This window comes from Mytilus californianus, unplaced genomic scaffold (genome assembly GCF_021869535.1).
Source record: "Mytilus californianus isolate M0D057914Y unplaced genomic scaffold, xbMytCali1.0.p SCAF_13, whole genome shotgun sequence".
NCBI lineage: Eukaryota > Metazoa > Mollusca > Bivalvia > Mytilida > Mytilidae > Mytilus > Mytilus californianus.
This window is the reverse complement of record NW_026262615.1, coordinates 6,401,808-6,412,644: the sequence shown is the minus strand read 5'-3', so window position 1 is coordinate 6,412,644 and position 10,837 is coordinate 6,401,808.

Genomic DNA, 10,837 nt, shown 5'->3' with positions numbered 1-10,837 from the left:
TATTATAAATTAAATACTCATATGTACGTGATTTTTTTCTCAGGTTTGAAATATACATGAATGAAAAAAGATATATGTTTGTATTCAATTATTTGTATTAGTACTTGTTTGTAACGATTACAAGATCATGTAAGATATTGTAATTGATCTTTGAGTTTATAATATAGGGCTATCTTTATTATCAACACCGATTATCTACCTTTTTAACAAAAACAAATATGTTTTTTCAAGCATTTCCTGATACATAAATACCAAAGACGCCTAGGTTACATACTAAGGACCCCTGTATAATTGCTTTTACTTGATGAGCATCGATTATCCACCTTCACAGTTTTCAGTTTGTACACAGTATATTGAAAGATAACATAATAGGAAGTATCAGAGATAATAGATATACTAAGATAAAAGAACAATATTTTGTATTACCATCCAAAGGGGAGTAACCTTAACATTTTATTGAATTTCAAACTTCGTGTAGATGGTTTTTTGCCGTTATTAATCTGACCTACATAATGCAATAAATATTAATATATTAAAACTTAAAAATACACACAACATAAGTATATCAATGCTCAAATTTTAACGATTAACATACAGATCAAGATAAAAAAATCGGAGAGAACTGCATGAAAAACAAAACGACACGAGATATTGTGCGTTGATAGGAAAATAGGAGAAAAGCGCCACCTGTAATACTAATGATGAGACGACTTGTCTTGTATCTAAAGATCTAACACACCGAAAACGTTTCTTTTTTATGAGTTGACACGTCAATGCATGGTGCTGACCATCAAACGTATTTTCAACAATTTAAGATATATCTCCCCAATCATCATGTTATATAAAGCAGTAGGTTAAGTTATTAGTAAAGCTTCCTGTCAAATTTGCGAAATGATTAGTGTTTCCAATGTTTGCACCAGTCCTGGTGTCCGTATTATATAGAACACCCGGGTCTTTTGAAATGCTAATATGGTAAATCAATCTCAGTTCATCGCATTTATGAAACGAGTACTAAATATTGAAACTTATATTCCAATGCAACAAAAGCGTCAACATCATTGTATTGTGAATTGAGTAATTTCCCTTTGGCTGTTGAATTGCAGGTTTGACAGATTAATTGAAAAGTATGGTAATACATCAGCTTGTAAATTAAATATCTGAGAATATATAACTGTTACAGAGATTTAGTATGCATAGAGATAATAAATAAAAAAACGTGAACCTCTGCACTATGGCAAAGTAGACTTGTAACAATAAAAATGGACACTTTGAATAAATCAAATGCATAATTCATTGAGAACTGAGCTTTTTAACACTAGAAACAGGTATTCAATTTCAATGTTGATACATCATATGCAAATATATATTCTGATAACTTAATATATATAAACAAATGCGATCTGTCCAAATTGAATGGGTTCAAATAAAATTTAACCTTAGAAGTCATAACATATATCATTTAAGTTGTCAATGGTATTTTGTTTTAAAGATTATCATAGTTAATCCATTACTTCATTCGTTACTTGGAATTTTTTTGTCAGACAGTTGTATACACACCAATGCTTTGGATGAAGTTCTCATTGTGTGTTTAGAAGTATATCCAAAGGCAAAAACGTCATGTTGGAATGTTGGGAGAATGCCTTTTGTTCTGCATGTTAGTGATCTAGGTGGGAAAATGTTTGTAGTTAACCGTTACAGGGCTAATTTGTATTCCAATCTTTAGTTCCCTTCTTCTGACAAAATTCACTCCTGCCATTTTTTTTCAGCCACTGTACACAACCTTCTTATTTGATCTATATCTTTACCTGTTCTCATCCTCAATATGTATCAAATTTGGACATTGGCTGTTATAATAAAAAAATCAACAAATTGTTCTAAATCGAACTGGATTAATACTTATATGTTCATTTTCTTATGACTTTCAACAGTGCTTTGTCATGACGATTTAAAAAGGATGATGATGCATAAAAAAATACGCATCATACATTTTAATAGATATGACATTTATAAAATGCTATCTGATCATGCAGAAGGGTGATGAATTCTGACTGAAAAATATTAATAATATTTAATATTTAAATATCATAAAATGTCAGGACACAATGCCAGGGTATTGTGTTTTTAAAAACAAAGTATGGCAATAATATGTTATTTCCTGAAAAAATGATACCAACATAAGGTCACGATATTATATAATGCCGACATTAATTTAGAAGAAAATATCGTTAGTGTCAATAGAATCGAGAAAGTAGACCAATCATTTGAACAACTAAGTATTGGGTAATTGTACGAATTTCTTTTTTTAAAGGACGTTATAAAAGTCGTACTTATATTTATATTATAAAAGTGGATGGGAACCATCTATATTACCCTCTGGGAAAATTCCTTGCTAAGGGCCTGTATTCATCTTTTTTTGTCATATTTAAAGCCGTATCTTATCATTTTGGTAAAAACTCAAAATGTTTACATTATTTCACTCTTTGGTACCACTAATCTTTTTTAACTTTGGAAATTTTCCAAACAGCTAATAACTTAGAGCAAAGTCTATACAGTGACGTTCAATCATCTATGGTCCATGTAATGTTTCATTTTATATTTCAAGTGTTTTCTTTTTCTTCTTTTTATGCTTTTGATATTTTGACAATTGGTACGATGGTGAATTAAGCATCCAACAATAAGACCTGGCAGGACTGTTTTTTGTAATAATGATGGTGGTTGAAGTCAAATTTTAGAAGAGTGTTTTAAATTTACTAAAGTATAATTATGAAAGTGCAACAATAATGTCATCATCCACTGCCTATTATTCTTATCTAATGCGCAGAAACACCAAGGAAAAGAAGTCATTCTGTAAATGTATCAATAAACTCATCATAGATACCAGGATTGAAATTGTGTATTTGCGCCAGACGCGCGTTTCGTTTACAAAAGACTCATCAGTGACGCTAGAATCAAAAAAAGTTAAAAGGGCCAAATAAAGTATGAAGTTGAATAGCATTGAGGACCAAAAATTTCAAAAAAGTTTAGCAAATACAGCTAAGGTAATCTATTCCTGTGGTAGAAAAGCCTTAGTATTTCAAAAATTCAAAGTTTTGTAAACAGTTAATTTATGATTATGACCATATCAATGATAATTCTTGTCAAGTGCTGACTACTGGGCTAGTGATACCCTCGGGGAATAAAAACTCCACCAGCAGTGTCATCAACCAAGTGGTTGTAAATAACCTCGTCATAGATACCAGGATAATGGTATCAATAGGTCTTTTATACACTTTTTTGTATATCTTTGTTAGCACTTTATTTTTCATGAAAACTAATCTAAAAAGGTTAAAGGTGTGATATGTGAAAACAATGTTGATAACCATAAGCACCAAACATTTATATCAAAAATATTTCTCGATATAAATATTCCAATAAATTGATAGGTATGGTGCAAGGGAGCTCACATATGTTGCATATGTTGTATTAAAAATGTTATAAACGAGCACAACTACGCAATGACAGGTGATTGTTTTCTCATAGTGTTGTTTATGTCAAGAATATTGTGCTTTTAAACTTTAAATATTTTTAACTGATCCATAGAATGTTATTATGCATTAGATTTTTTCTGAGGTTGTGGATCACATTTTCCACGTAACAACTAGATGAAAGAAATGATTACAATTACACACAGTAATACAAAAAAATCAGTCAATCGTCAATAATATTTCAAAAAACCGAGTTCGATGTCGATATATAAGTTTCATAATTGATATTTTATCTGATATTCGATTTTTTTAAATAGCAATTGGATCAACATCTGATAACATCGACATCGAATTCTTATAGGTATCTTATTGATGAAAAACTGATTGTATGTGGTGTGTACTAGATCAAATACAACATATCATATTATTCCTTTTGTTTAATTGTTGATGCAAACTGTGTATGTGTTCCGAATCCGTGGCCAACCATCAATCTTAACAATGCTCAATGCAATATTAGTGGTACCTTTTCGTTTCATTTTTTTCTCAATCAGAGAACGTCTTGGCAGGCATTGGACATTTAACTACCAGCCATTCATCCATCAATTTTTTTTGACACAATTTGTCTTATGTTATCCTATTGATTGATTTATATAAGATTTTGCATGAAACATAGTGAGCTTTAAAAGAAAAGACTATACATAAGACCGTGAAGTCATCGATTATGAGGAGAGGTGACAGCAGCACTTCCGATTCCATTAAAACGCCACGACGGGGAAAACGAGAGAATCGGTATATGTACAGAAAAGATGGTAATTTTTTTTCATTTTACAATCTTAGACCTCAAAAAACATGTTGATCGTTAATAGCCATATACATTGTACATACAAGTTGTATCGTTTACCCAATTCGTAACGGTAACGGTTCAACTTGTTTAGTGAAGTTTATAATTGCTCTAATTTAAGTCACATAACCCCCATAAAACATTTTCATATCACTATGACAGTATAATATGATCAACTACACATGCTGAAGGACAATAGTAACAAGTAAGAGGTTTCTTTGATAGGTCTAAGTACATAGTTTCTACCTATCCATTATAGATTAGAGGCAAAACTCGAAAAATAGTGGAAAATCGTTATATACGACAATACTCCTGCCGCTGAAGTACCGTTTCCTCTATGACAGTACATCATATATATATATATATATCAAAACGTGAATTTCAAGAACTCGCCACTGTTAGTACAATGAAGCTAATAAATGATGTATTGTATTATCTAACAGCGAGAGAAAACATAATTTCTACTATACCTTTTTCTTGAGGCAGTTAAAAATTTAATGTTACGCGACTGTACAGGTTTATATTCTGTACCGAACCCGTTTTCACTGTGATATTCTAATATCTCTTTTCACACGTGATAAAAAGTGATTCGGCAAAACTGTGGAATTATAAAACTTCTTTCGTTACAGCAGTCACTCATTAACTAAGGTTGAGTGCAAAGTGCTAGTTATATAGGTAAATTGTATGGCTTTCCAAATACCCTTTCAATTCCTAACATCACTGAAGAGACATTAATTGTCGAAATCCGGATATGGTGTACAAAAACCTTTGCACCTTTTGTTTGCGGTATACCATCTTTTCCGCAAGTTTATTGTTTTCTGTTTAGTATTAAATTTATAATTTAGGTCCATTTATTACATCGGTGATCAGTTTTTTGGCAATCGCCAATGACAGTCAACAGGGTTTAAGAACATTTGTTGTTCGACCTGTTAGTCAAATGCGTTTTGTTAAAATATACTTTTTCACTTTTTTGGTCTTTTGGAAAATGTTGTTTGTGCTGTATTTTGACCCCTCTAACAAGAAATTTGTTTTGCATGCACACGTATAAAAATTGCAGTTTTTATCTAACGCAATCATAGGTTTGAACGTTATTAAACTATTAATCGGGCTTGAGCGTTCCCGATGAAGAAAATCCGGAAGCGCGCTTCGGACTCATGAAATGTATAAAATGTTGTTTTCATTTTCTATTATCTATAGTTATAAGACCACAGACACATGCCACTAGTAAGTTAAAACACAGACAAGTAGTATTTGTCATTCGATTTGTAATGGTAACCGTATAACGTATATTGTGTCGATTTTAGTTGCTTTTACTGAATACTCTGCCGCAGCAACACCCTTAATTATGAGGAACGTATATTGTGCATGGTATTGATTGAAATAAGTGCATGCCATACGGTATCGCAGAGGGTATTTTACTGCTTGGAATAAAAAGTTAACAATTGGGAAGTTGAATTCATCACGTTTGTCATATGTTCTAGATTTAGGTCGTCCATCTGATGTCAATGACATGTTAAATTAACCAATCATAATCATAACAGCTTTTTCCAGTAATATCGATACCATTTAATTTTTACGCTATATATACTACTTTTTCCCTATTCTCAAATGAAAAATCGTCAGCCTCATTGTACATATTCTCGTATCTTTTCGGCAAACAAGAATCATAGATACACATCTCTTGTTTCGGCCATTTAAAATCTTAAAATTGTAATTTCAACATATACTACACCTTTTGCTGGATTCTTGACTGATAACATATTTGGTGAATTTGGTGAATTTATTTCTTGGTATTCCAGTTAGTACTTATTGTCTATCCCTACCGACCGACTAAATTTGATACTTATATGAAGCAGAATTCATACTGTGAATACTCCCGTATCAATTCTGTTGTTGAACTGATACTGTATAAATCAAAATGTCTGCTTTATATCTACTTCATACATGAAACTTAAAGAAAAACAGTTTGTTCTTTCATGTTAAACATTTAATTATTAATTTGAATGGTTAAATACATTTAAATATTATATTGTTTTGCAATCAAATTTAATGAAGATTGGTTGTCATATTTGTTTGTTGTGTAAATGGCCAAGAACGAAAATATTTAAGTGGGTTCTTAAATCGTTTTTAGTGTGAGTAGTTACTGGATATTTTATTTTATTGTCTAGAACTACTAGTGTAAATAGCAACACAAATTAACATTTCTATCTATGTACGCTGTAATTTAAACTTTAATTATCTACAGAAAGATCAAAATAAGTACTTTTTTATTGTACATATAGTTTTTTTCAGGAATGAAAGAGTTTCAATTATCTTTAATTAATGAACAGATAATTCATGTGACATCAACCGAAATAAATCATACAATTATGATGATTATGATGATGATAATGATGATCATGATGATCATGGAGATGATGATGAATGGCTGTTTTACGTCCTTTTGCAAATTAAATGCATATTCAGGACGAGTACATGTTAATGTTATATTAATATTAACCCTGCTTTGTACTAGACCAACACGCTGAGTAGGGTTTTGAATGTGCTAGTTCACAAGGTAACAGTCCACAGGTAGCAATGCACTCTACCCGAACACATTATTATTACTACGTGTCGACTAGTTCCGGCTAGTATGCACCCACAATCTCTCGCACTCGAGGCGAATACACTACCTCGAGACCACCAGGGTAGTACAAATTTGATAGATAATTACAAATAATTGGAAAATTGTTCTATATTAGTTACATTGGTAACCACTGACGTTGCAACCATTTGACTAACAAAACGGTTTTATAAATCGCAGAGTAAGAAATTAAGAAGGTTTAGGGATTAATACATTAGGAGTATTGGTTTTTTAACTTATTGGTTTATAAATATGTCTCATTGAAAAAGAACATTCGAAATAAGAACTGAAATAGAGGATATAAATGTCGGTTACTGGTGTAACAATAACGAGATTTGTTGTATGCGAGTTAATTACGCAATTAGTGTTCTTCATTATAAGATATGAAAAAAATATCGAAATAAAAAATGAACACAAACAAATCCATTGAAAAACCAGCTCCAAGACCATATGTATTATAACGCTTAATAAAAAAAAAAAGTGTTGAATCTTCAGGATTTCAATCAACTTTTATATTATTAAAATGCTGAAAAGTATAAATTGTATTAGTGTCTTTCAAATATTGCGACAAAAAAGAAGCGGAATACACCAATGGGACATTCAAAGCTCAGAAGTAAAAGACAAACTGACAACTCTCAAAGTTTTATCAGTTTTAAACCAATTATCAAAATAATCTACTGACGGATCAGGTTGAATTTTGAATTTTTTAAATACTACGGGTTTTTGCCCCCAGGAAAAGATTATCTTAGCTCTTTTTGGCAAACTCTGTCGGAATTTTGTGACCGCAAAGCTCATGAACTTCGTACTTTATTTGGCTATTTCATAGTTTTTGATTCGAACGTCGCTGCTGAGTCTTTTGTATACCACTTGCGTACAACATTAAATCTTTGTATTAATGATGAGTTCTTTTCAACTGCTTAAAAATCACGCAAACGACAGCCGGCACTTAATCGCATGCACACAGTCACATACACGAAACATTTTAATACATTCCGTATTTTAGTCTTGATTTTAATAAGGCAAATAAGCGTACGTGTATTATTCATCAAAATATTTATCCCTCTCATTTTATTTCGGTTGGATATTCTCTTTATGAGTACGTGTACTTTTCAAAGTATGTATATATAGATATGATATTATGAGCGTGTTAATTACAAACTAATTGTTAACAATGATTGCTGCTTTTTAACTGATAAATTGAAAATAGAAAAAAAAATTACAACGATCTAAGACCAAAATTAGTTACTACTCATAGGTCATTTAAATGCAGGAATACAATGAAATGGCTATGTATTGAAAACCATCATAATAACTGGCTATTAATTGTCATTAAATCTATTACATCGGTTCAATTAATAAGTAGGTTAATCTAGCTCTCTCCGTCAAACATTAGCATTTCGAGATATAAGATGCCAAAACATGAAGTGACCGACTCACTTTTTATCCCTGTACTTACTAACAATGGAATATTGTGGGCATCAAATAATTTTGTTTTGTTGTTATCCCAGTATCACTTGAATACCAATGTCTCAGTCATATTTTTTTTAACCAAGTTAAAGTTAAACCAACACCAACATAAGATGTACGACAATATTATGACTTGAGATAATTCCATTGTGAATTTTCCCATTATATTGTTCGTATTTGATTTAAATATAATCCTTGTAAATGGAAACCATGTATATATATATATATATATATTGTTTAATACTCAATTCAGTGGTTCGTGTTTCTTTTGAACACCGGTATACTAATCTTTATTTACCAGGATTTCTCTGATAGAGGGTTGCTGATTACCAGTTAACTATTGAAACATATGTTCTTTATGATAAAGTTAAAAACAATTCTTCAAACGGTTTATGGACGACATAGATATTTATTACTCCGTTGTGTTACATATTACTTTCAGGTGACAGCGGTTATTTTCGATCTGTCGTATATCGACCATGCATCCTTTTCTCGTTGTTATCGAACACATAATCTTATTTTCACAATTACAAATTATTACAAGATGACGATATGATGCGGGTTACTACAGAAGCAAGGGGGCACCCTTTTCAGTATATGGGTCCGAATCCCTTTATCATGTTGGTTGTGTTTCGTAATAATTTATGTAAATATGTGGACTTGTTTTTTTTGTGTTTAATACATTTGATTCATTGTTGTGTCATTCTTTAAATTTTAAATCCTTTTTAATTTCTATATGTCAGGTGGAATTAATTATATCGTAAAATTGTATCCTTATAATAGCTTTTTTAAACGAAGACCTGTGTGCGCGTGCTGGTACACTTTTTAAGGAATGTTCGACGAATGCACACATCATAGAAATATTACACACTTTTCGTAAGCACCAGACGTATTATTCATTAGTTTGTTTTAAGTGGTGGAACAGGGAAGAAACGAAGTTAAAATACAATATATTATCTTCTGCACATAACAAATTCATCATTTGAAGGTCTGTTGTGTCTGATACGTAGATAATTCATGACATTTGTCGATTAACCGTACGTCCCTAGTACAATGTAGTAGCAGATACATTTACGTCTGAAAGCATACAAAAGATATGAAAATTTTAGTGCTTGACAAATCTGTATGTGCTAGTACAATGTAGTAGCATATACATTTACGTCTGAAAGCATACAAAAGATATGATAATTTTAGTGCTTGACAAATCTGTATGTGTGTTTCGGTACACAAATTCGGTCAATAGTTGATCAATAATACTGCATGTTTTAAATGTATCCATCTTTACCTAATGAAACACATTATATCATACTTTATAACACACGTTTAACATAAAGTAGCATTAACTTATTGTTATTGAAATGGCGGCATCAATTCAACAAAGACAATATTTATGTTTGTCTCCTTTTTGACAAGTCACTAGACTTTGTAGCGATCCACCGATTTGTCTTTTTCTCATTGTTTATGTAAACATAAGGACGGGAGGATTCATAATGACCTTAAATATCTACTATACTATTTATAAAACTTTTCTCACCGAAACTAAAAATTGATTTCACACTTTTTACTTTATCAATCATCTAAATTATAATTTCGTATTTTATTGTCCTATTTAGTTTTTAATTTTTTTTTGAATTTTCATTTAAATTTAAAAAAAGAAAAGAAAAACAAACTCAACAAGACATAAACAATCCAAGGTTGAGAAAAGATTCTTCCTGTATCTTGTCTAATATTTAATGAAAGACTGAAGTATCGATAACAAACTTTCTTATTATGCAATGATCACACTATACACTACTATTCATGCAAATAATGTTTAAACTTAGACATTTTTGTAAATTACTGCTGATGAAATGTTTGTTTTTCGAAAGAAAAAAAATAAGGTTTGCTTACCATCAAGAATAAAAGATTTCAGACTTACTCGTGCATAAGTTTTCGATTTTTTATTTAATTTCGATATTCAGTGTCGAAGTTGATTCTGACTATCACACTATTGCGATTCAAGCGCCATTTATGAGTCTCACGTAAACAAAACATGCTTTTCCCTAAGAATTACCCTAAAAACCTAATTGTTCGAAAAACTAAGGAATGTTTAACGCACGAATAAATTACCTTAGTTGCATTTAGCAAAATCTTTTAAGTCCACAATACTCTTAAACTTCGTAATTTATTTAGCTTTTTAACTTTTTAAATCGAACGTCACTGTATAAGAGTATTTTACCCATTTACAAGGTATGAGGCCAAACCCTTACAAAAACATTTCAATAAAGGACCATTCGACCATGTAGAAATCTTTTTTAAAGTAATAACAATCCTCGAATATCTTCTTCTTTTAATATATGTATCAAATCTCCATGAATTCACATTTTCTTATTTTCTTAATCTTGCATTCATGTAAGGTACATATGTAATTTGACCCTCACAGTAATTAATCTTGTCTAAGCC